This window comes from Bos taurus, chromosome 18, assembly GCF_002263795.3.
Source record: "Bos taurus isolate L1 Dominette 01449 registration number 42190680 breed Hereford chromosome 18, ARS-UCD2.0, whole genome shotgun sequence".
NCBI classification, from domain to species: domain Eukaryota; kingdom Metazoa; phylum Chordata; class Mammalia; order Artiodactyla; family Bovidae; genus Bos; species Bos taurus.
The window spans coordinates 31,235,964-31,262,082 of record NC_037345.1 but is presented as its reverse complement, the minus strand read 5'-3'; the positions used below and the strand labels follow the sequence as shown (position 1 = coordinate 31,262,082).

At 37.1% G+C, this 26,119-nt stretch overlaps 1 pseudogene; it reads right to left on the bottom strand.

The window, feature by feature from the left end:
- Window positions 1–882: 882 nt before the first annotated feature.
- On the bottom strand, window positions 883–8,202 carry LOC132342745 (craniofacial development protein 2-like; annotated as a pseudogene).
- Window positions 8,203–26,119: the final 17,917 nt, after the last annotated feature.

Here is a 26,119-nt window from a genome sequence, read left to right as displayed (position 1 = left end):
GAACATTAGAAAGTTCACGGTTCACATATTGCTGAAGCCTGGCTTGGAGAATTTGAGCATTACTTTACTAGCGTTTGAGATGAGTGCAATTGTGTGGTAGTTTGAGCATTCTTTGGCATTGCCTTTCTTTGGGATTGGAATGAAAACTGACCTTTTCCAGTCCTGTGGCCACTGCTGAGTTTTCCAAATTTGCTGACATATTGAGTGCAACACTTTCACTGCATCATCTTTCAGGATTTGGAATAGCTCAACTGGAATTCCATCACCTCCACTAGCTTTGTTCATAGTGATGCTTTCTAAGGCCCACTTGACTTCACATTCCAGGATATCTAGCTCTAGGTCAGTGATCACACCATCGTGATTATCTGGGTCATGAAGATCTTTTTTGTACAGTTCTTCTGTGTATTCTTGCCATCTCTTCTTAATATCTTCTGCTTCTGTTAGGTCCATACCATTTCTGTCCTTTATCGAGCGCATCTTCGCATGAAATGTTCCTTTGGTATCTCTGATTTTCTTGAAGAGATCCCTAGTCCTTCCCATTCTGTTGTTTTCCTCTATTTCTTTGCATAGATCACTGAAGGCTTTCTTATCTCTTCTTGCTATTCTTTGGAACTCTGCATTCAGATGCTTATATCTTTCCTTTTCTCCTTTGCTTTTAACTTCTCTTCTTTTCACAGCTATTTGTAAGGCCTCCCCAGACAGCCATTTTGCTTTTTTGCATTTCTTTTCTATGGGAACGGTCTTGATCCCTGTCTCCTGTACAATGTCACGAACCTCATTCCATAGTTCATCAGGCACTCTATCTATCAGACCTAGTCCCTTAAATCTATTTCTCACTTCCACTGTATAATCATAAGGGATTTGATTTAGGTCATACCTGAATGGTCTAGTGGTTTTCCCTACTTTCTTCAATTTAAGTCTGAATTTGGCAACAAGGAGTTCATGGTCTGAGCCACAGTCAGCTCCTGGTCTTGATTTTGTTGATTGTATAGAGCTTCTCCATCTTTTGCTGCAGAGAATATAATCAATCTGATTTTGGTGTTGACCATCTGGTGATATCCATGTATAGAGTCTTCTCTTGTGTTGTTGGAAGAGGGTGTTTGCTATGACCAGTGCATTTTCTTGGCACAACTCTATTAGTCTTTGCCCTGCTTCATTCCGTATTCCAAGGCCAAATTTGCCTGTGACTCCAGGTGTTTCTTGACTTCCTACTTTTGCATTCCAGTCCCCTATAATGAAAAGGACATCTTTTTTGGGTGTTAGTTCTCAAAGGTCTTGTAGGTCTTCATAGAACCGTTCAACTTCAGCTTCTTCAGCGTTACTGATTGGGACATAGACCTGGATTACTGTGGTATTGAATGGTTTGCCTTGGAAACAAACAGAGATCATTCTGTCGTTTTTGAGATTGCATCCAAGTACTGCATTTTGGACTCTTTTGTTGACCATGATGGCTACTCCATTTCTTCTGAGGGATTCCTGCCCGCAGTAGGAGATATAATGGTCATCTGAGTTAAATTCACCCATTCCAGTCCATTTCAGTTCGCTGATTCCTAGAATGTTGACATTCACTCTTGCCATGTCCTGTTTGACCACTTCCATTTTGCCTTGACTCATGGACCTGACATTCCAGGTTCCTATGCAATATTGCTCTTTACAGCATCGGACCTTGCTTCTATCACCAGTCACATCCACAGCTGGGTATTCTTTTGCTTTGGCTCCATCCCTTCATTCTTTCTGGAGTTATTTCTCCACTGATCTCCAGTAGCATATTGGGCACCCACCGACCTGGGGAATTTCTCTTTCAGTATCCTATCATTTTGCCTTTTCATACTGTTCATGGGGTTCTCAAGGCAAGAATACTGAAGTGGTTTGCCATCCCTTCTCCAGTGGACCACATTCTGTTAAATCTCTCCACCATGACCCGTCCGTCTTGGGTTGCCCAAGAAAATAAAATTTTTTATTTTCTTGGAGTCCAAGAAAATAAAATCTGTAATTGCTTACACTTTGTCCCATTCATTTGCCATGAAGTGATGGTATTGGATACCATGATCTTAGGTTTTTGAATGATGAGTTTTAAGTCAGCTTTTTCATCTCTCCTTTCACTTCATCCAAAGGTGCTTTTGTTCCTCTTCACTTTCTGTCATTAGAGTGGTATCATCTGCATATCTGAGGTTGTTGGTATTTCTCCTGGTAATCTTGATTCCAGTTTGTGATTCATCTAGCCTGGCATTTTGTATGATGTACTCTACATAGAAGTTAGATAAACAGGGTGACAGTATACAGCCTTGTTGTACTCCTTTCCCAATTTGGAACCAGTCAGTTGTTCCATGTAAGATTCTAAACTGTTGCTTCTTGACCCACCCACATACAGGTTTCTCAGGAGACAGGTAAGATGGCCTGGTATTCCCATCTCTTTAGGAATTTTCCACAGTTGGTTGTTATCCACACAGTCAAAGGCTTTTGCATGTCATTGAAGCAGAAATAGATGCTTTTTCCTAGAATTTCCTTGCTTTCTCCATGATCCAACAGATGTTGGCAATTTGATCTCTGATTCCTGTGCCTTTTCTAAACCCAGCTTATACATCTGGAAGGACAAGTGGCTTCTTGCCTTCTTGTTGAAAAGAAAAAAAAAAATTGATTTCAGCCATTGAAATGCTTGTTCAGCAACAAAGGTACTACTACTGTGTGTGTATATATTTCTGCTAGTCTGCATTTCACAGAAATTTGTGCACATGTGATTGTATATGTATGTGTATATACATGCAAGAGAAAGAATGAACTATCATTTTGGAGTATTTAGAAATCTTATAATTCTTAATTATATATTTTAAAATTATTTAATTATTATTATTTATATATGTATGACAATATGTGTCCTGCACTTTCAGGATTATTTAAGGATATTATACACACACATACAGACACGTGCATAACACAAGAGGTTTCTACTACTCCTTGAAAAAATAAGTATACTCCCCAGGAATGAAAATGTTCAGGACAACATCACAATATATTAGAGGCAGTACATTCTTTTCACTCTATCCTTCTACCTATTGTACATCATCTCAAGGAGACACTTTCTGTTATACATCAAGGGCAGATGTCACAATGGAGCCACTTTTGGAAACCTCCTCCCCCTTCCTTCGTACACTTGTGTAATTTTTGATGGGATAAAAGTAGAGGGGCAAAATTTGTTTCTTTCTCAAATGTAATCTCTTTTCTGTTCTTAAAAAAATTCATGGTGAATTTGAAAATAGTATTAGGGAAGATCATGTGAGAATATCTGTGTTCATATGACTCCAAACAAAAAGAACAAATGTAAGAGGACAGGAGAAAGCAAAGAACTGTGAGACCTCAGGTTCACAGGAAAGAAAAGGCAAAAGCACATCTGGATTTCAAATCTGCTACAATGAGTGCTCAAACATGCAAAATTAGTCTTGCCAGCTTCCTGCTTCAATTCTTGAGGATAAAAGTCCAAACTCCTAATCATAGCACATGAGACCTTTCCTGGACCTTCCATCATTTCCTTGGACAGGCTTATTTTACCATCTTAAACTGTTCTCATGGGAGAGTTGAAAACAAATTCCCAGTACACTCCACTTTTGTCCACTTCCCTCTCAATCTGACCAGTTGTATCTGTCTATATTTTTTTTAGTCAGCATCAATTGTTTGGAATTGCACTTCCTGTTATGCTGTCTAATGCCCTCCTGTTACTCTGCTTGGCAAATGCCTACTTATGTGCCAAGAGCCAACATCACAGAATGGAGATAATTTCTATGACCAGATCAAGTATCCTTCTATGCACTTCAGTGATTTACTCCACTGTAATGCACTTGAGTCTTATTGTAACCAGAAGTAGGTTGTGAGCACATTTACAGAGTAGACTGATTTATTTTAGAATCTCTTGTTCATTTGTGTCCACAATATAGGCCCTTAGGAAATATTTACAGAACTAATAAATCATTATCTGTTTATAAGGCAGAGATATTTTGCCAAAGACTATTCCTATAATGTATCCAAAATGTTTTATATTTTCCCATGTATAAATATATTATTTTCCTGAGAAAATTAGGATATCTGATTGAGTTAGAAGAAGCAATTCTGTAGACTTTTATTTAGCCCAGTCATTTAAAATACTCACCAGGGAGACATTTCTGAAGTCTAACTAATACATGAATAGCTTTTACTATAGGCCAGTTCATTTCTTCGTTTCTATGTTCTCAAATTTAACTCAAGTAGATTTTGATAATGCCACTGTTAAATCAGTTTTAAGGCAGGGTATGGACTAAACTAATAAAGACATGAATCAGGAAAGCCATAAAGTTTTGGATGTGAAACAGGAAGCAGGGTGGATAAGCCGAAATTCCATATAGATTGCATTCTGTCTTTGTATCATATTTAATAAGTCCATAAATCTTTCTAAATGCTGACAATAATGCTATTTCAGGCTGCTGGAAATGGCAGTCATTAAATAACTGTGTCATTCAAAAATGTGTTCTAACATGTATTTTTTACTATAATTATGAATAGGTCCCAAATCATCAAATTAAGCAGTCTGCAAATCCCTAAGAATTCTAGATGGGATATTAGGTTTACAATTATGGCCCCAACAGTGAACAATATTTTTCAAAGTAAAAACTGCTTGAGGTTGAGAAATGCTTTCTCAGCAGGTAAAAATAGAGTTGGTGATAAAAATAAAATCTGTTTTAAGTGTGTGTGTGTATATATGTATATATATTATGATTAGCATTTCTATTTAATTTTATAATTGCTAAAAGGGAGACAGTTTTCCTTTGTAAAGAAATAGCATGTATAAAATTTTAAAATTTTAACAGGTACAGTATTAATTATTTATTAATAACAAAGTTTATACTCTCTGATTAAAGGGATAATTGAGAAAGCATATCACATACCAAAATGTATGTTTGATAAACTTAGATATGTGATCTCTTTGAATACCTTTGAAAACCTAAAAATGTGGACCTAATGTTAATTTTTGAGGGATTTGGAATTAACATGGACCTTTGGGAGAATTAGTAGAAATCCTAAACAGTAGAAATCCAGTTGTCCTGGATTGGTTGTCTTGTCTATGTTATCAGCCTCAACATTGTTTTTATGTATCATGATTTATGTTTCATCTTATAGTCAATCAAATGAATTATAATGAAGGTAAAACTAAATGTTTTTAAGAACATTAATGAAGAGATATTATTCGATTATTTCAAGTTGTAATAGCATTTCTATGGTTTATGAGATTAGACTGGATAATATAAAAGAAATTACTTTTTGAAGTGTAAAGTGCTGTATAAACACTCAATACTTAACACACAGCCAGTACTTGCTGAGTACCTATTATCTTCCAGACACTATCCTACGCTCGAAGGTTAGAGTAACAAAGTATACCTTGTTATGAAAGTATACTGTTATGTTATGAAACTCCTATTTTAGATTGGAGAATCAGGATATAAGTAGACAGTTAAGTAAATGAGATAATTCTTAGCCTGATAAATGCTATAAAAATATGATGATGTAATAAAAAGCAAGCTGCAAGAACAAGACTAGTGGGAAGCATGGTGTTTCTAGATTGTGGTCACCAAGGATCAACTGTTGGGGAGCCATGACTTAGCCTCTGGGAATAGCACTACATACAGAACACATCCGTGCACATGCATACACAAGTATGCACACACACATATACAATGCAAATTGCACAGAGTGCTCAAATGGAAGAATAACCTTGAAACTTTCAAGGGACAGAAGGAAGGAGAAGTCAGTTTGACTATATTCTGGTGGAAAAAAAGGAAAATGGAGTGAGACTTTTCTCATTGGAAAGTCAAAGAGAGCTAGAGACAGGTTGAACTTCTTAGAGCGAAAGATTTGGAGAGCAGTCAAGGCAGTGAGTCTCAAACTAGCTGGAGAGAAGGACAAGTTTTTTTTTCTGTTTTGTCTTAATTTCTAACTCAGTGTTAGGCTGATAATCTTGTAAAATCCAACAATAATTAGAATGAGACTAGTATACTGATGGAAAAATACTATAAAACTGCTAAACACTTGCTCTCATTCATCTAATTGTGGACTAGTAATAAAATGTTCATAGATTAGACATGTTTTTGAAATAGTATTTTTTAGCTCTCATTGAGAGGGTTTGGAACAGAACAGTAAGCCAATCTGATATAAAATATAATATAAATATGTATGTGTGTGTATGTGTATGTATAGTATCACCATTGAACCTTATAGCCTAGGTAATAAGAAATATATATCCCTTTGGTTCCTGAACAGGATTTGTTACTTTTTTTCCCCCAGGGATATCAGAAACAGCTCACATTAAAGTTTTATTTTGTCTTGTACTTAAATAATAACAAAATGAAACAAAACGTAATGGTGAAGTCAGAGAAAACAGTGCTTCTTCAACATTCCAGAGCTAAATTTTAAACTTAATAATGGATCTAAACATAGACTACTATATGTAAATTAGTGTTATTTAGCATCTGCTCACAATGAATCTATAATGATAATATTTGTTTGAAAAACCTCTCCTGTTTTTGTCCATCAAATTGTAGAAGAGATTAATTTATACACATAACAAAGAAAATTTTACTTAAAAAAGAAAAATCCTAAAGTGCAAAGAGGTTAATTCTGCCCAAGTTCTTGCACACAGGACGAGGCAGAACTGAGAACGGGGTGGGTTTGTGTATTGGCGTCTTGTTCCTTGTACGTAATCCAAATCACTCATGTTGCAAGCTTGATACTAGGTTAAAATAAAGTAAGTTAACTTCTCTCTCCTTATATTTTACTTCATATTTCCTGAATTCACATATTGTTTATGCTGTCAACATGTTGTAAGTACTATATCAAACATATGTCAGTCAGATTTCTTGAAGAATCAAGAGATGTTAAAATCTACTGAACTTAAATCATGAATTTTTGGGGGAAAAAACACTTAAAAGTATAGATTATACTTGAGATCCTCAGATCTGACAGACCCTATTTCACTTTTCACATCAAATGCTAAAACTGTCTACATCTTAATAAAAGTGGGTTTTACAAATGAAATGCTTTGAAGGCATTAGGAAAGATGCATTGAGTAACAAACGGGTGCCATATTTTGCTTGCATTGGGCTTCCCCCTTGAAAGGATGACATAAATTATGAGAATATGCAGACAAATTATGAAGACACTCTCAATGTGGCTAATAGAATCATCGATGTGAATAGCAAGGGAGACAAATGGCACATGCATACAGTAGTCACATACCAGTGCTCACAACCAAATGTCTAATCAATTAAAACCTCCTTTTGTCAAATAGTACTAAATTATACTTCATAAGAAAGCTGAATGATACAAGCAGATTTTTACAACTATAAAATTATAAATTGTGCATATCAAAAGTGGCCTATGTATCTTTTAAATGCTTTATTTAATATTGGGTCAGATCAGGTCAGATCAGATCAGTCGCTCAGTCGTGTCCGACTCTTTGTGACCCCATGAATCGCAGCACGCCAGGCCTCCCTGTCCATCACCAACTCCCAGAGTTCACTCAGACTCATGTCCATCAAGTCAGTGATGCCATCCAGCCATTTCATCCTCTGTCGTCCCCTTCTCCTCCTGCTCCCAGTCCCTCCCAGCATCAGAGTCTTTTCCAATGAGTCAACTCTTTGCATGAGGTGGCCAAAGTACTGGAGTTTCAGCTTTATCATCATTCCTTCCAATGAAATCCCAGGGCTGATCTCCTTCAGAATAGACTGGTCGGATCTCCTTGCAGTCCAAGGGACTCTCAAGAGTCTTCTCCAACACCACAGTTCAAAAGCATCAATTCTTCAGCGCTCAGCCTTCTTCACAGTCCAACTCTCACATCCATACATGACCACAGGAAAAACCATAGCCTTGACTAGACGAACCTTTGTTGCAAAGTAATGTCTCTGCTTTTGAATATGCTATCTAGGTTGGTCATAACTTTCCTTCCAAGGAGTAAGCGTCTTTTAATTTCATGGCTGTAGTCACCATTTGCAGTGATTTTGGAGCCCAGAAAAATAAAGTCTGACACTGTTGGGTACACAGGCCTTATACCCAAATGTGTCCCTTATTGGGTACACAGGCCTTATACCCAAATATATCCCATGCTCAGCTGAGACCTAAGTCTTGCCTTTCGGTCACAGGCTCTTCTCCATTTATGAAGCCCTCATGTCTGTCAATGACCATTTTTACCTTCTGCCTAAGGAAATGACATGTCTCTAATGTATTTTTTATTTTTGTTGTTGTTATTGCTGCTCTTTCTTTTTGCTTGTTCAGTCATTTTTCATTTTATATAAAAAACACAATGAATATGCATTTTTATTATTGGAAATTTTGTTATGTTCTGGGAATATGCATCCTGTTCTCAATGAAATCCTAGTTTAGCATCTCACAGATTTCTTGAGTATAGACAACACTAAAAGGCAGATGTTGTGAATCTAAGCATATTCTAAAATAAAATGTTTAATAAAATAAAAATAGATTCCGAAAATACCATCATATTAGTATCCTAATGATTAAACATGAAGGTTTTGTTTAAATTCCAGCTCAGCCATTTAATAGCATTGAATAAAACTGTAACTTTGGAAACATTATATAAACCTCTGTTTCACTATTTCCAAAGTAAAAATTGATAATAGTGGAGATGAAGAAGGTTAAACTCCTACCCTCACTGAAATGGGAGTACTATACATTGACTGAGAAATACCACTGCTGCTTACTGTGTTAATACGCATAAAGTTTTTCAGCCCAACATTTAGCTCACAGTGCCTACTCAATAAATGTTATTGGCACTACTAGTGGCTGTAGAAGTAGAAACAATAGTAATATATTGCTACTACTACTTCTATTACTTAATACTCTATGATGCAACATAATGAATGATGAGTAAATGAATATATAAATCAATAAACAGTTTAAGATTTGAACCTTTTTCAGAAAGGAATAATATATATGATAGTGGAGAAGTAAAATTTGTACGTGAATTCTCATTCCAAAGGATTTGGATCATACAACTTAAAGCTACTTAAATGCTCAGCTGGTTCAATTCTCTCATCTGTGGAGAAAAGTTCAAGGGAAACCTAGTATTCTGTCGAAAGTCACATAGCTCTTGGCAGATTAAGACTCCCTTGGATTTAATTATGTGATGGATCAAACATTCACATGCATACCAGGATGTATAATATTTTTCTCATAGTGGTGAAAGTGGTTAATATATAAATTATAAATATATATGTATGTGTATATTAAACATATAGTGAGATTCTATATAAACTCTGCTAAAGGTATAATTGTCATGGAAAGAAAGATGAATATATATATATATATCCATTATAATTTGTAAAGTTTGCTTTAAAAATGGGAATAGTAGTAATAAAACATTATATTACAGCTCTTTGCGACCCCATGGACTGTAGCCTGCCAGGCCTCTCTGTCCATAGAATTTTCCAGGCAAGGATACTGGAGTGGGTTGCCATTTCCTTCTCCAGGGGATCTGCCCAACCCAGGGATCAAACCCGGGTGTCCTGCATTGCAGGCGGATGCTCTACTGTCTGATCTGCTAGGGAAATATTACATGTTGATTAAAAAATCAATGAAATATAGGGAAGTAATCAGTTCCATCATCATGCTTACATTGTCTATTGTCTAAAGCCCACATGCCAATTTCCTCCAAGGGAGCCCAGGAGTATTGATATGACAGCTGCCTGTGGAGATTTTGCAATGTCTTGGTTTTAGTTAATATCTTTCCATCAGAAACTTCATGACCATTAGAATAATTCCTGATCACTGGAATTACATTTTCCTTTCAAATTTTCTTGATTGTTGGCTTTATGTTCTTATGAACAGACACTTTGAAAAAAATATAGAAATATTTTTGCAGGTACTAGCAGAGAAGAAAATTCCTGTCTTCTTTTTCTTCTGATTTACAGTCCTTGTTAAGAAGAATGTATCAGGCCTTAACTTACCTGACCAGATTCCTTGATTCTCTAATTCTTTCATACATTCATTCCATAAATTCTCATTAAATGCTCTCTCTGCATTTAAGGCACTAGGAATACAGTGGTTAATAAAGTTTCATACTATTCCTCATGGAATTTATGGTCTAATGGAGGATACAGGCAAGTGTCCAGTCATTGGTGATGAATGAATGTCATCACAGTGGTAGGTGCACTTAGAGAGCACAGAAAAGACACCCAAGTCAGACTTGGAAGACTACGGAATGCCTCTTAGGGAAAAAAAAACATGCCTTTGAAGGTGATAGCTGGAGTAGAAATGAGTAAAGTGAAGGGTATCCCAGGAAGAAGGATCAACATGGGGTAAAGTCAGTTAGCAAAAAGAACATGCGGTATTTCATAGACCTGAAAGGAAGAAAGAATAAGACAGGGGAAGCTGTGAGAGGTATGGCTAGAGAGAGAGAGAATTCAATGAAAAAAGGCTTAAGACATAATAAGGACTCAGATTGTGAGACATAGATACACGTGTAAGATGCACATGTACACACACACTCATAGACTCTCTGAGACTATGTGAACATATAGCTCCTGCCAGCTAATTCACAGCCATCTATACAGAAGCTCAATCATGGATTTATCGTGACAGATTTTATAATCATCTCCTCTTCATGCGCTGTCTTCATTTGAGTTTGAAAACAGTTTTGAAGAATCTATCTTCCACAATGCTTTCTGGCTAGAACTTTACATGTATTTCAGATGCATTTTTCACATTTAATCTTGAAACTGGCAAAATAGGGAATCAAGTGAAGACTACAATTATTGCTCATGAACTTTTGATAATATTATCTGCAAAGGTCTGTTCACATTCATATATGAGCACAAGCCTGCCAGAATAGAGAGACATATTTTTCTTCCATTTCAAAATTGTATTTTTCAACATCTATTTCTAAGGTCAGATTAACTATGACAGCATGTTGGAGGGCATGCTTGTCTAACGTGTTTGCAGTTCCATGAGTTGGAAGGCCCTTTCTTTCAACAACAATTATTTATGGAGAAATGCTTTCTTAGAATCAGACAGCACACGCAAGATGTGTTTGTTAGAAAGAGACATAAAGACAACTTCACTCCAAATTAATAAACTCAGTTTGTATTTCTCTGTGTACCACTAATGGACAAAGCTATCTGCCAGTGTAGATGTAGAGGATGGTAAGATGCAAACAGGGAGACAGGTTCATGTTCATGTCACGCTTTAGTTTCCAACAGGCACCACAGCTCTCCCCAGCAAAGCCCTGCCTAGTTGTTAGGAAAGGACTTCTCATCCCCATTCAACGTATAAGGAAACATCATTTAAAATTGTTACATATTTTACCAAAGACCAATTGAAAGTAAATTACATAGCCAGGGTTAGAACACCGATCATCTGACTCCCAGTCCAGATCTCTTTAAAATGATCTTGCCCTCTCTGTGGAACATGGTTCTTCCCATCTACTTAACTCATTCCACAGCTCAAAATTTGATTTTTTTTCCCCCACATAACTATGTGTCACAAAATTTCCCAAATGTGTGTGCCTAAAATATGCTGATTAAGGAAAGGACATTGGTTTATAGATTCACCTATATAATATTGTAACAGACTACCCAAACCCAGCAGAAGTAACTTTATAACGCTGTACATCATCTTTCAACTTTACTTCAAATCACATGCTCACTGCCTAAGTAATGTGATGAGGGAACGGTAATATGGGTCATATGCTTCGTTTCCGAGTTACAGAGTATCTCAGTGTAGGAAAGGTCATGACTCACTATGCCTACCACTGCTCAAATACAATTCCTTGATTCTCAACTTGTCATAAATGTGGATAGACTGTGCTAAAAATGAAATTATACACAAATATAAAGCCTATATGAAGATTTAATTCATTCTGTAAAAGTTTGAGATTAATAATTATACAATAAATGTATAGAACATGTTGGTCTACTTTATGATAAATGCCATGTTAAGAAAAGATTTTTCACCTCTATAAAAAGTATATTGCTAATTTATCTTTCTTCTTTATTCTTTGTTGTATATATATCTTGTTTATTCTTTATATCTACAGGTTCCCTTATCTATTATTTAATTATTTCCATTTCCTTCCTATAATGCATACATTTTACTTTATTATAGCTCTTTTTGAAGAATAATATGTATCTGCAGAGGTAATAAAAATTACAACTATGAAGTTACATTGTTTTACACACAGAAAATAGCAATTTCAACATGTCACCCACTGGTTATGTTATAGTCTAGTATACTCGTTCATTGCCTGTATAATTTAAACTATTAAACCTTTTTATACAGCAGTTTTACAGTCTGTAGCAAGAACTATGATGATACTTTTAATTATCAGGTTATTCCATTATTTTAATTCACCTAAATGTGTAATTCAATGAAAGCAGAAGCTGTGTACAGTGGTTTGAACAATGCCAATTCTTTGGCATTGCCCTTCTTTGGAATCGGAATGAAAACTTGACTTTTTCCAGTTCTGTAGCCACTGCTGAGTTTTCCAAATTTTCTGACCTATTGAGTGCAGAACTTTAGCAGCATCATCTTTTAAGGTTTAAATAGTTCAGCTGCACTAGCTTTGTTCATAGAAATGCTTCCTAAGGCCCACTTGACTTCATACTCCAGGATGTCTGACTCTAGGTGAGTGACCTGGTGGTTATCTAGGTCATTAAAATAATTTTTGTATAGTTTCTGTGTATTCTTGTTACCTCTTACTCTCTTCTGCTTCTGTTAGGTCCTTACCATTTGTGTCCTTTAGCATGCCCATCCTTGCATGAAGTGTCCCTTGATATCTCTAATTTTCTTGAAGAGATCTCTAGTTCCCATTCTGTTGTCTTCTTCTATTTCTTTGTATTGTTCATTTAAGAAGGCCTTCTTACCTCTCCTTGCTCTTCTCTGAAACTCTGCATTCAGTTATCTTTCCCTTTCTCTCCTGCCTTTTGCTTCTCTTCTTTCCTCAGCTATTTGTAAAGCCTCCTCAGACAACCACTTTGCCTTCTTCCATTTCTTTTTCTTGGGATGGTTGTAGTTCATACATGATCTCTAACTCCATAATACTTTCCTTCCTGTAAGTAAGTAAGTTGCTTGCTCAGTTGTCTCTGACTGTGACTCCATGGACTGTAGCCCGCCAAGCTCCTCTAACCATGGAATTTTCCAGGCAAGAATATGGAGTGAGTTGCTATTTCCTTTTCCAGGGGATCTTCCAAAGCCAGGGATGGAACCCACATTTCTTGAGTCTCCTGCATTGGCAGGCAAATTCTTTACCGTGCACACCACTTGGGAAGCCCCTTCCTTCCATTAATCTGTTTATTATTTATTGTCCATGCCATCAGTCAAGAGATCTCACATTCCCATGCAGTGTATCCTATTGTTGTGATGGTTAATTTTACAAGTCAATTTGACTGGATCACAGATGCCCAGGCATTTGGTCAAACAGTATTCTAGCTGTGTCTGTGAAGGTGTTTCTGGGTGAGATTAACATTTGAATCAGTACACTGAGTAGAGTAGATAGCTCTAACATGGGTGGCCCTCATCTAATTGATTGAAGGCCTGAGTAGAACAAGGAGGCTGACACTTTTTCCAGGAAGAGGGAACTCCTACCTGACTTCTGAGCTGGGATATTGGTCTTTCTCTGCCTTTCAATTTGAAATGAAACATTAGAGCTCTTTTTGTGTCTTGATCCTCCCAGCTTTTGGATAGGAATTTACACTCTCCCAGTTCTCAGGCCTTTGGACTTGGATTGGAATTACAGGTTACTGATTGCAGAGTTTGGGACTTAACTTCCATCATCATCTGAGCTAATTCTTGATAAAAAATATCTTCCTATGTAGATAGATCATGTTTGCTCTATTTCTCTGGAGAACTAAGACTAATGCAACTATGTATGCAAAGACTTCTACAAAACTGTTAGCCACATGAGTTCAAGGCCAGTGACTTACGTGTTAATAAATCATATGTCAAAGTGTTATAGACATTGTTTTTCTCAGAAGTAATTTGTTGGATCCTTGATCGTTTTTCACTACCATTTGTTCACACAGTCTATAGTCTTAAAAGTACTTGTGAGTTTGATTAAATAAAATCTACAGCAAGTCCAGTGCAAAGGCACTGTAGTAATTGCTGTCTGTGGGCTTGATATAAAAATGTTAAAACAGAATTTCTCCTTCCAGACATTTCATAATATCTTTTAATTTTTTTAGTTTGATAATTTTAGCTTTATTAATGTGCTCTCACAGAGAATGTAATCACAGGTGGCTTCCTTTTTCATTGACTATTTCAAGAATAAGTTTACCCATTTTTTGTAGCCTAGTTATTTTGTGGTTGTATAATATTCCACTGAGTCAGTATATCATAATTGAATCAACCATTTCTAAATATTTGTCTTATTCTAGCTCCTAACTCTTATGAACAAAAATTTCTCTAAATTTTTTACCTTGATATTTCATTGTAAGGTCATAAATGATGTAAATGCTAAAATTTGTGAGATAATGCAAAAGCATTTCTTAAAATGATTTTGCCATTTTATACCACTTTATATTTCTTCATCCAACAATATTATCAGATTTCCACTTTTTACTGACCTAATGAGTGTGAAATTGATTGTAAGTTGCATTTTTCTAATACCTGCTGCTGCTGCTGCTAAGTCGCGTCAGTCGTGTCCGACTCTGTGCGACCCCATAGACGGCAGCCCACCAGGCTCCCCCGTCCCTGGGATTCTCCAGGCAAGAACACTGGAGTGGGTTGCCATTTCCTTCTCCAATGCGTGAAAGTGAAGAGTACAAGTGAAGTTGCTCAGTCGTGTCCGACTCTTAGCGACCCCATGGACTGCAGCCTACCAGGCTCCTCCATCCATGAGATTTCCCAGCCAAGCGTACTGGAGTGGGGTGCCATCTAGGACAAAGGAGTCCAAAATAGTGGTGGCCAAAAGACAAAGAAAGGAAAAAGCCCACAAAAAATAGAAAAAAGGAATGTCCAAGGACCAGAGTGAGAACCACAAGTGAAACAAACAGCTCTTCTGGGTAGCCCAGTTTACATAAAGCAGGCTCAGGGGGAGGACAAAAAGCATAAAAAGAGGAGCCAAAATTGAGTTATGTGAATTACTAAGGTAATCCTTTTACTTCCTAGAGACAATATGAGTATTCTTCTATATTTTATTCTCAGGGTTTTAGGAGTTTGGATTTATGTTTAATTTCTTATTCCATTGTTGTATGTGTATGTGGGTTTGTGTGTGTTTGTGACATAGTGGTCTAGTTTAATTTTTAAATATGTATAGCCTGTTCTCTCAACACTTTATTACATGGGATCATCTTTCTCCAGTGATCACTGTGCTACATCTATTGACTTGCTAAGTTTACATATCCCCTAAATAAGTGTCTACAGTATCTGTTCTCTGGCTTTGGTCACTGTATCAATCCTTGTGTCAATACTGTACAATAATCTCTACTTCTATGTTTATGCTTTTTCATATAAAATTTTGAACTACTTGTCAAACTCCTCAAAAACTCCCCTACATTTTGAACTTAACTGCCTTAAACCTATGATCAACTTGGTCACACTTCTTATTGGTATATTTAATCTATCTGTGAATATGTATATATCTTTCTTTAAAGATTTTCTTTATCCTGGTATCAACAGTGCCTAAAACTATGACTGAAACATTGATATTTACATGTAAATATGGCTAAATGGAAATATATAAATGTAAGTTTAATGGAAATATTTGCATGTGGACATTAATATTTGCATGTAAATATGTCTGAATGGAAAATATTAATGGCATTAGGACTGATGTTACCTAAAGAAAGAAATAAGTTAAACCATTAGCTGATTTTAAAATTCTCTTTGCAACATTCCTTCAAAGGTTTGTCTTGTCTCTATTCGCACTGCCATTGAGAGGGGGCACTTACTACCTGCTGAGGAGGTTTCTGAAGAATGAATGTGTTGTTGTTGTTGTTCTTTTTTAAATCAGTTTCTCAGCTTGTTCTAAAATTTCCCATTCAGTTTGACTTATTTATAAAATTTCACATATTTCCTTTTAGATTTTCATTTAACTAGCTCAGTTTTTCTTTTTGGCTGCCATTTCCTTAACCTCTTCTTACTGATCACAGATTTGTTCTTTCTTATTCTTTGTAATTTATAGAATCCTCTTACTTGAAACAGAAGCACCATTTACCAAAGGTTTCAGTGTAAGTCCATGTGTCCAGCTTCATCCTTTGTATTTTCTCCCTCACCATTCATTGAGATATTGAGATCATCTTCTAAGCCTGTATATGTCTCATCTTCCAAATTTTATGATATACACAGCCACGCTACAAACCCATCAAAGCCTTCGTTATTCCCCATTTATATGACTCTGTAGGAAACATTTGCTGTCATTTATTAATATTTAAATAAGCCATTCTTTCCTACATTCTTTTATATTTTAATGCTATAACACTATCTACTTTGTCTTTCCTTTTCCCTGGTAATGAAATTACTTTGAATTTCTCTCCATATACTCGTGAAAAACTAAGGCTAGATCTCACCTATGCCATAGGGGACTTTTCCAAGGCTATTGACAATTTTAATTAATCAAATGGGTGAGGATGGAGTCTGCCTTTGAATCCCAGCTTCCCTCACTCTAGAAAAAAAAAATTGTAGAATCAGAATTTCATAGCTTTTAGATAAATTTAGGAGATGAAGAACTTGAGATCAGAGGAAGCCAATTCATATCGTGCTATTGCTTCATTTGCTTTAGAAAGTATTTCAACTTATTAAAGGAATGAATGTCTTGAGTAAGGCCAGGAGTAGCTCTCCTGAGACATTCTGTATTTCCCATCCTTGTAACTTTGCTGAATCCAGTATAGATGCTTGATATATTTTCATCAGAAACATTTACTGATAGAAGGTATTTTAGAAACAGGACTACCTGTCAGGTCTGATATTTCTTTTAGAAGAATTATAAATATAAAAAAATGCAATTGGCAAATAAAAAGGCTCCATGATTTTTATTGCAGATGATTTTTAATAAAAAGGAAAATTACTGCATGAGAGGATCCAGCTCTATTAGCATATATTGAAACACTTTCCAATATTAGCACTGCATTCCATTGTGACCTGCCACTGGTTCTGATCTCAGGCAGCAAGCTGAGACTTCTGCCTTTGCTCAGCTAAGCCTTATGAACACACACTCTCTCTCACTCCTTCTCTCCCTCTCCCTCCCTCTGCCCTTCTTTGTTTCACATCTAAGTCCTGGACCCAATCTGTAATTTGCCCCATGCAGCAGCCATTCTCATTCCCTTCCCAGTAATTATACCAAGGACAGAAAATGCCCCTAAATTAATCCATCACACTGGCACAGATTCTAATGAGTGGGAAATGCCAAAAATGATCCATTATCACTGCAATTGGAAAATCATAATATCATAGTTCAGCTTGAGCATCCAGGAAAGGAAATCTCTGAAGCATACAGTGAAGGCTGGGTGTGGAAAGCAATCTCTGGTCCCGGAGCTGCCTCGGTGGGACACTAACTGATTCATATGTCCACACAGCTATGCCCATCCACATGTACAGACATTACCCCAGAGTACCCTTGTGTGCGCATCCTGGGTTTTGAAAAACTAGATTCTTCTTCCCCAGTTGAGTTTTAAAAGGTCATTTAACCAAAATGCAATGCCACAGTGCCCTCCAGTGGCATAACATATTTAGAATAATTATTTCTTGGTGGCAGGGTTCTTGCTTCAAAAACCGTAAAATGTTTTTAAGAGAAGGTAAAAGATATGAACAACAGCAGCAACAAGCTCTTTCTGCACCTGCGTACCCTCATTTTTTAAAACTGCTCTCCTTTCTGCATTGTCTGATCTCACTTTTCTCTGCATCCTTAGCGTTCAATAGTTCTGTATTCCTTTAGTTCACCTTGCAAAGGTGGCAGACCAGCCACTCCAAGGTCTGTATTGTTAGTGTAGCAGTCGGATGAGTCAGGGAAACCAGTTTCTCCACTTCTTCTACCAAATGGGGGAGGTAATACGAGCAAAGTGTCCAAAGAAAGATGACCTAACCCCTCAGATGTGAAGATAATCAAAATCTTTACATCGGCCTCTGGTGAATTTATACTTTGTGTATAACTAAGTTTCAGGAATATTCTTATCAGTTCTGAGTTTTACTGTGGGCTGCACATAGTAAAATGCAAATATCCTTAAATCATTACTTTGATTAATCAGTTTAGCAATTATACATTAATAATTTTAAAATTTTTATTTCATCATATTTTATGTATTTTCCCCCTAATAACCAGGTCTCACAAATTCCATTATGAAAAATATGGTGACAAGTTTATGCATGGTGTTTGGGAGTAAGAGTTAGGTGTACCATTTTTCTTTATTTGAATTTTAAACCATTGTGCAATTCCAATTAATAAGTGGAAGAATCACTTATATCACTTATCAAGAATCATTTGATAAGTGGAAGAATCACTTATCAAGAAATTATTATCAAAAGGAAAAGTCAGAATGTCATGATTGAATGGTAGCAATGAAATAAAATAAGTTGGGTTGGTAAATCTTTTGTATATATAATATATACTCATGTAAACTGTTTTATGAAACAAAAGAAAAAATAAAAAAACACCACAGAAAATTTACATTGTAGTGACCACAAAAGTGAAATTCATGAGAACTGAATTTGACTAAATAGAATACAGAATCCAGGTAGAGATGAAGGCTGTTTGCAATATCCCCATATACCAAGTCATGAAGCTCTCAACCTATGAGAATCATAAAAAAAAAAAAAGCATGCAAATATTTAAGTAATATTTAAGCAGATATTACTCTTAGCCCTTATTTTCTCAGCTATTCTTCCAACAAAAAAAGAAAGAGGCATTTTAATTCATGAGGTTAGAAAAGGAGGAAGTTATACAGTGTGGTTACCTTTGAGCTGGGTTATGAAGACTGCCACGTGAAGCAGCATTTCAGAGCAAAAACTTCAGCCATTAGACAAACCAACTACAGAAGTCCAGGCTCTGAAACATTTTGTCCATGAGGTCCTGTATGACCATGAATGCTGTTTTTTTTTTTTTTTTTAAATCAGTCTGAGATTCTTCCTGCATAAAATAAGACTACTTAAGAATACCTATATCATAAGGTCATTGAAATAATTCAAGGACACAATATCTGTAATTATATAAACATAAGAAAAAACTTAGTATATATCTAAGGCAATGTGCCCAGCATAGTAAATAACCAGCCAGTTTAAATTTAATTTAATTTTTTCTTATTTATCAACCACTTCAGACTACAGAAAATGTGTAAGCAATCCATATACATTGTGAACCTGGTTAAGTAGTTTCCATAATGCTTCAATCACAGCAAAAAGTCTGCAGTTCAGTTTTGTTAGATCCAGGTCAGAGAAAATTTGAGTAGTGAAGAATTACTATTTTAAAATGACCCTGATTTCCACAAATTAATAATCTCATAGTTTACCTGGTTCTCAGTGCTGTCATCTTAAAAATGGGAAAAATAAATTTTAGGTCATTTCAGTTACTAAAATATTCAATATATTAATTTAACATATACTAAAATATTTTAACATATATTAATACTAGAATGTAGCAAAAATCTGTCACATTACAAAGAAAGAATTAGCTCAGAGTACAGTATTATGCTAAATAAGCAGATGTAAGATCTTGAAAATCTCATTTTCCTCTCAATGAAGCCTGTAATTATAGTTACAGTAAGGTATGACCAGAAATCTTAAAAGGTACATATTATATGTGACAGATTCTCTTAATTTTATAAATAAACAGACAGTGATTGATGGTTGCGGGGAACTTCCCTGGGTTTTAAAGAGGTGTTTGGTCACAGATTTTGCTTAATCGAATTCTCTAAGCGTGACGATGTGGCACCTACACAGTCTTCCTTAATCTCCAGCAGCAGGCAATAGCAGATCTGAGAGAAGTGTGTTCACATTCCACGCCAGGCACTGCAGCACTGATTTCCCTCAGATCTCTTTAAATGCATCTCCCACCACTTCTGTCTGTGGCCCTACAGCCCAGCCACATCTCACACTTGATCTCTGTCTGATGCTGACAGGTCATTTATGTCTCCAGTCATTGCTCTTCCTCTGCTGTCACCCACATTGCCATGCTCTCTTCATACCCAGAAACATCCTGTTATTTGTAGCACTTGTCCTAACTCTGATGGTGACTTTTCAGATCTTCTCCTTCAGAACTGATTGCTCCTTCCCTTGCTTTCTTAGGGCATTGGTGCTTTTTGCTAATAGTTACTTTGTTTGGACTTAATACAAATGACTTTGTCCATCCATGCATCTATCCATCATCCCAATCTAGTGCTGGAAATGCATGATTGACAGTAGGTAGAACAGTCTAAGGGTTAGGAATTTGATTTCAGAGAAATGCATCATGTGCTCCTTCTCTTCCACTCACCACTCTGGACAATTTAACAGCTTTCAGGCTCAGTTTACTCATCTGTAAGATGTAGGCCAAAATCAGTGTACTGGCATCACAGGCCTTGAGAAGATTGGTTGAAATGGGCTTAAAACACTTATCCTGGATCTAGTAAACACTCAATATATGCAGTAGCTATTATGACTACTATTATCACTATTCTGTCTTTCTATGCCAACTGCCAATTTTATATCTGTCATCAAGTCCTCACTCCTGAACTTCAAACATGTACAGCCACTGTCCTCTAAACATCCCAGTTTAGTATCTAAGTGACATGTAAAATTAACCTCTCAAAAGCTGGACTGCTGGTGAGCCCCCAAAACAAAACCTTTCTTATTCAGTTGCCCTATATATATATATTATAAGTATAATGTTATACACAAATTCATCTCTCTAATATTTATAACATATGTATAACATATGTCCTCTAAACATCCCAGTTTAGTATCTAAGTGACATGTAAAATTAACCTCTCAAAAGCTGAACTGCTGGTGAGCCCCCAAAACAAAACCTTTCTTATTCAGTTGCCCTATATATATATATTATAAGTATAATGTTATACACAAATTCATCTCTCTAATATTTATAACATATGTATAACATATGTCCTCTAAACATCCCAGTTTAGTATCTAAGTGACATGTAAAATTAACCTCTCAAAAGCTGAACTGCTGGTGAGCCCCCAAAACAAAACCTTTCTTATTCAGTTGCCCTATATATATATATTATAAGTATAATGTTATACACAAATTCATCTCTCTAATATTTATAACATATGTATATAGATCTCCCCAACACGGTGATTAGGCCTGGGTCTCCTGCTTTGCAGATTCTTTACCATCTGAACCACGAGAGAAGCCCATATAATATTATACACATATGTATTTAATATACATACACACACACACATATATATATATATAGTTAATGCTCAAGTTATTTTGGAGTCCTTTTTCTCTTTCATACCCGATATCCACTCTATTAGAGAATCATACTGGCTCTTCTAACAAACATCTAGAATAGTACCACTATGCTCTACCCTCAGTGTTTCCATGTTGATGTGAACCACTGTAATTCCTTACATGTGCTACTGAATTTGCTTTTCTGGGTGGAATCCATGCTTCAGCCTTTGTCTTCTTAACATGTGCTGTGCTGTTGTGTTCTGTGCTTAATCGCTCATTTGTGTCTGACTAATTGTGACCCCATGGACTGTAACCCACCAGGCTCCTCTGCCCATGGGATTCTCTAGGCAATACTAGAGTGAATTGCCATTTCCTTCTCCAGGGGATCTTCCCAACCCAAGGATTGAACCCAAGTCTCCTGTATTGCAGGCAGATTCTCTACTGTCTGAGCCACCAGGGAAACCCCATACATAACTAGGTATTTTAACATAAAAATATATTTGTAAAAGCATCACACAAATCAGTAAATGTACCCATCACCTTCAGAAGTTTCCACTTGGTATTCTCCTCTTTCCTTTCTTCCTTTTCCAACCAATCACTGAATTGATTTACGTCCTCAGATCAGTTTGCGTTTTGTAATATTCTGTGCAAGTTGAATCATTCAGTGGGTGATTTTGTATTCAAGTCTTCACATGAAAACATGCCATTGTTTCACTGAGCCAATAACAGAATAAGTGGAGAGGCTAAATCTTATGGTTGTGTACGTACAGTTTTTTGAGAACAGCTAAAAAGTTTTCTAAGTTGGTTCTGTTGTTTGTCCTGCCCACTGGTAGTGTTTGAAGGCTCCAGTTGCTCAATATCCTGTGTAGCATTTGGTATAGCTGCTGCTGCTGCTGCTGCTGCTAAGTCGCTTCAGTCATGTCTGACTCTGTGCGATCCCATAGACCGCAGCCCACCAGGCTCCCCCGTCCCTGGGATTCTCCAGGCAAGAATACTGGAGTGGGTTGCCATTTCCTTCTCCAATGCATGAAAGTGAAAAGTGAAAGTGAAGTCGCTCAGTCATGTCTGACTCTTAGCGACCACATGGACTGCAGCCCACCAGGCTCCTCCGTCCATGGGATTTTCCAGGCAAGAGTACTGGAGTGGGGTGCCATTGCCTTTTCCGTTGGTATAGCTAATCTCTCCAATTTTAGTCATTCTACTCTGTGTGCAGTTGTATTTCATTGTGGCTTAAATATGCATTGCTATAATGATTAAGGAACATAATTTTATGTGTTTATTTGACATTTGTGTATCTTATTTGGAGAAGCCTCTTTTCAAATACTTGCCATTTTATTGTTTTCATGTTGATGAGTTTGAGTTTTACATATTTTTGCTTTCCTCGTGGTTTAGATGGTAAAGAATCTGCCCACAATGCAGGAGACTTAGGTTTGATCCCTGGGTTGGGAAGATTCCCTCGAGAAGAGAAACGCCACCCACTCCAGTATTCTTGCCTGGAGAATTCCATGGACAGAGGAACCTGGAGGGCTACAGTCCATGGGGTTACAAAGAGTTGGACACAACTGAGTGACTAACACTTTTTCACATATTTTGCATCCAGTTCCTTTTTCAGATATGGGCTTTCCTTAGTTATTCTCCCAGTCTGTTGTCTTCTTATTTTCCTAATAGTGTTTTGAAGATAAGCTGCCTGCCCAAATTCCCAATTTCTTGTTTTAAGAGCCATGCTTTTCATCACATGTAAGACCAAAGTCCTAGAGGTATATCCTATTTTTTTTAAATCATGGTATATTTCTGTAAATTTAGCCTTTCTTCAATTTCTCTTATGTTTTTTATATTTTAATAATTGCTTATATCCTATAAACTACCTAAACTCACTTATTTTTCCTACTTACATATTGTAGATTTCATTAGTTTTTTCACATAGACAATCAGGTTGTCAGTGAATACTGACAGTTTTAATTCTGTTTTCTTTTTATTTTTTAATTGGTGGAAAATTGCTTTACAATGTTTTGTTGGTTTCTGCTGAACAACAGTGCAAATGGTAGTTATTCCCTCCCTCTTGAGTCTCCCTCCTGTCTCCCATCCCACTCTCCTACGTCATCATAGAGAGTTTTAATTCTTTCTTTAAATTAATTGTATGTATTTATGCTGTGCTGGGTCTTCGTTGCTGTGAGGCTTTCTCTAGTTACAGGGAGCAGGGGCTACTCTCTACTTGCAGCATGCAGGCTTCTCATTGTGGTGGCATCTCTTGTTGCAGAGCATGGGCTCTAGGGCACACAAGCTTAGTTGTTGCAGTTCCCGGGCTCCAGAGCACAGGTTCAGTAATTGTGGTACAAAAGCTTAGTAGCTCCACAGCATGTGGGATCTTCCCAGACCAGGGATCAAGCCCATGTCTCCTGCACTGGCAGGTGGATTCCTTACCACTGAGCCACCAGGGAAGCTCAGGAGTTTAAATTCTTATTTGTTGCTATTGTTGCTAAGTCACGTCAGTTGTGTCCGACTCTGTGCGACCCCATAGGCGGAAGCCCACCAGGCTCCCCCGTCCCTGGGATTCTCCAGGCAAGAACACTGGAGTGGGTTGCCATTTCCTTCTGCACTGCATGAAAGTGAAAAGTGAAAGTGAAGTTGCTCAGTCGTGTCCAACTCTTTGCGACCCCATGGACTGTAGCCTACCAGGCTCCTCCCTCCATGGGATTTCCTAGGCAAGAGTACTGGAGTGGGTTGCCATTGCCTTCTCTGAAATTCTTATTAATATTAATACTTTCCATTCTCAATCTTTTTTATTTCATTTACTGCACTGAGTAGAAACTCTAGATCAATGTTGAATAGAATGGATAACATTTTTATCTTGTTCCTGATTTTGTTGTTGTTGTTCAGTTGCTCAGTAATGTCTGACTCTTTCTGACCCCATGGACTGTATCACACCAGGCTTCCCTGTCCTTCATCATCTCCTGGGGCTTGCTCAAACTCAGGTGTATTGAGTCAGTGATGATCTCCAACCATCTCATCCTCTGTCGTCTCCTTCTCCTCTTGCCTTCGATCTTTCCCAGCATCAGGGTCTTTGCTAATGGGTCAGCTCTCAGCATCAGGTGACCAAAGTATTGGAGTTTCAACTTCAGCATCAGTTCTTCCAATGAATATTTAGGACTGATTTCCTTTAGGATGGACTGATTTGATCTCCTTGCAGTCCAAGTGACTCTCAAGAGTCTTCTCCAACACCACAGTTCAAAAGCATCAATTCTTCAGCACGCAGCTTTCTTTATAGTCCAACTCTCACATTCATACATGACTACTGGAAAAACCATAGCCTTGACTAGATGGACCTTTGTTGGCAAAGTAATATCTCTGCTTTCTAATATGCTGTCTAGGTTTTTCATTGCTTTTCTTCCAAGGAACAAGTGTCTTTTAATTTTGTGGCTGCAGTCACCATCTGCAGTGATTTTGGAGCCCAAGAAAATAAAGCCTATCACTGTTTCCATTGTTTCCCCATCTATTTGCCATGAAATAGTGGGACTGGATGCCATGGTCTTCGTTTTTTGAATGTTGAGTTTTAAGCCAGCTTTTTCACTCTCCTCTTACACCTTCATTAAGAGGCTCTCTAGCTCCTCTTCACTTTCTGTCATAAGGGTGGTGTCATCTGCATATCTGAAGTTATTCATATTTCTCATGGCAATTAGAAAAAGATAATGAAATTGTTATTTTTACAAACTAAGTAATTTAAGTATTCAGTTCAGTCACTCAGTCATGTCTGACTCTTTGAGAGCCCATGAACTGCAGCACGCCAGGCCTCCCTGTCCATTGCCAATTCCTGGAGTCCACCCAAACCAATATCCGTTGAGTCAGTGATGCCATCCAACTATCTCATCCTCTATCGTCCCCTTCTCCTCCTGCCCTCAATCTTTCCCAGCATCAGGGTCTTTTCAAATGAGTCAGCTCTTTGCATCAGATGGCCAAAGTATTGGAGTTTCAGCTTCAATATCAGTCCTTCCAATGAACACCCAGGACTGATTTCCTTTATGATGGACTGGTTGGATCTCCTTGCAGTCTAAGAGACTCTCAAGAGTCTGCTCCAACACCACAGTTCAAAAGCATCAATTCTTTTGCGCTCAGCTTTCTTTATGGTCCAACTCTCACATCCATACATGACTACTGGAAAAACCATAGCCTTGAATAGATGGACCTTTGTTGACAAAGTAATGTCTCTGCTTTTCAATATGCTGTCCAGGTAGGTCATAACTTTCCTTCCAAGGAGTAAGTGTCTTTTAATTTCATGGATGCAATCACCATCTGCAGTGATTCTGGAGCCCAGAAAAATAGAGTCAGCTACTGTTTCCACTGTTTCCCCATCTATTACACATGAAGTGATGGGACCGGATGCCATGATCTCTGTTTTCTGAATGTTGAGCTTTAAGCCAACTATTTCACTCTCTTCTTTCATTTTTATCAAGAAGCTGTTTAGTTCTTCTTCACTTTCTGCCATAAGAGTGGTGTCACCTGCATATCTGAGGTTATTGATATTTCTCCTGGTGATCTTGATTCCAGCTTGTGTTTCCTCCAGCCCATCATTTCTCATGATGTACTCTGCATATAAGTTAAATAAGCAGGGTGACAATATACAGCCTTGACATTCTCCTTTTCCTATTTGGAACCAGTCTGTTGTTCCATGTCCAGTTCTAACTGTTGCTTCCTGACCTGCATATAGTTCTCAAGAGGCAGGTCAGGTGGTCTGGTATTCCCATCTCTTTAAGAATTTTCCACAGTTTATTGT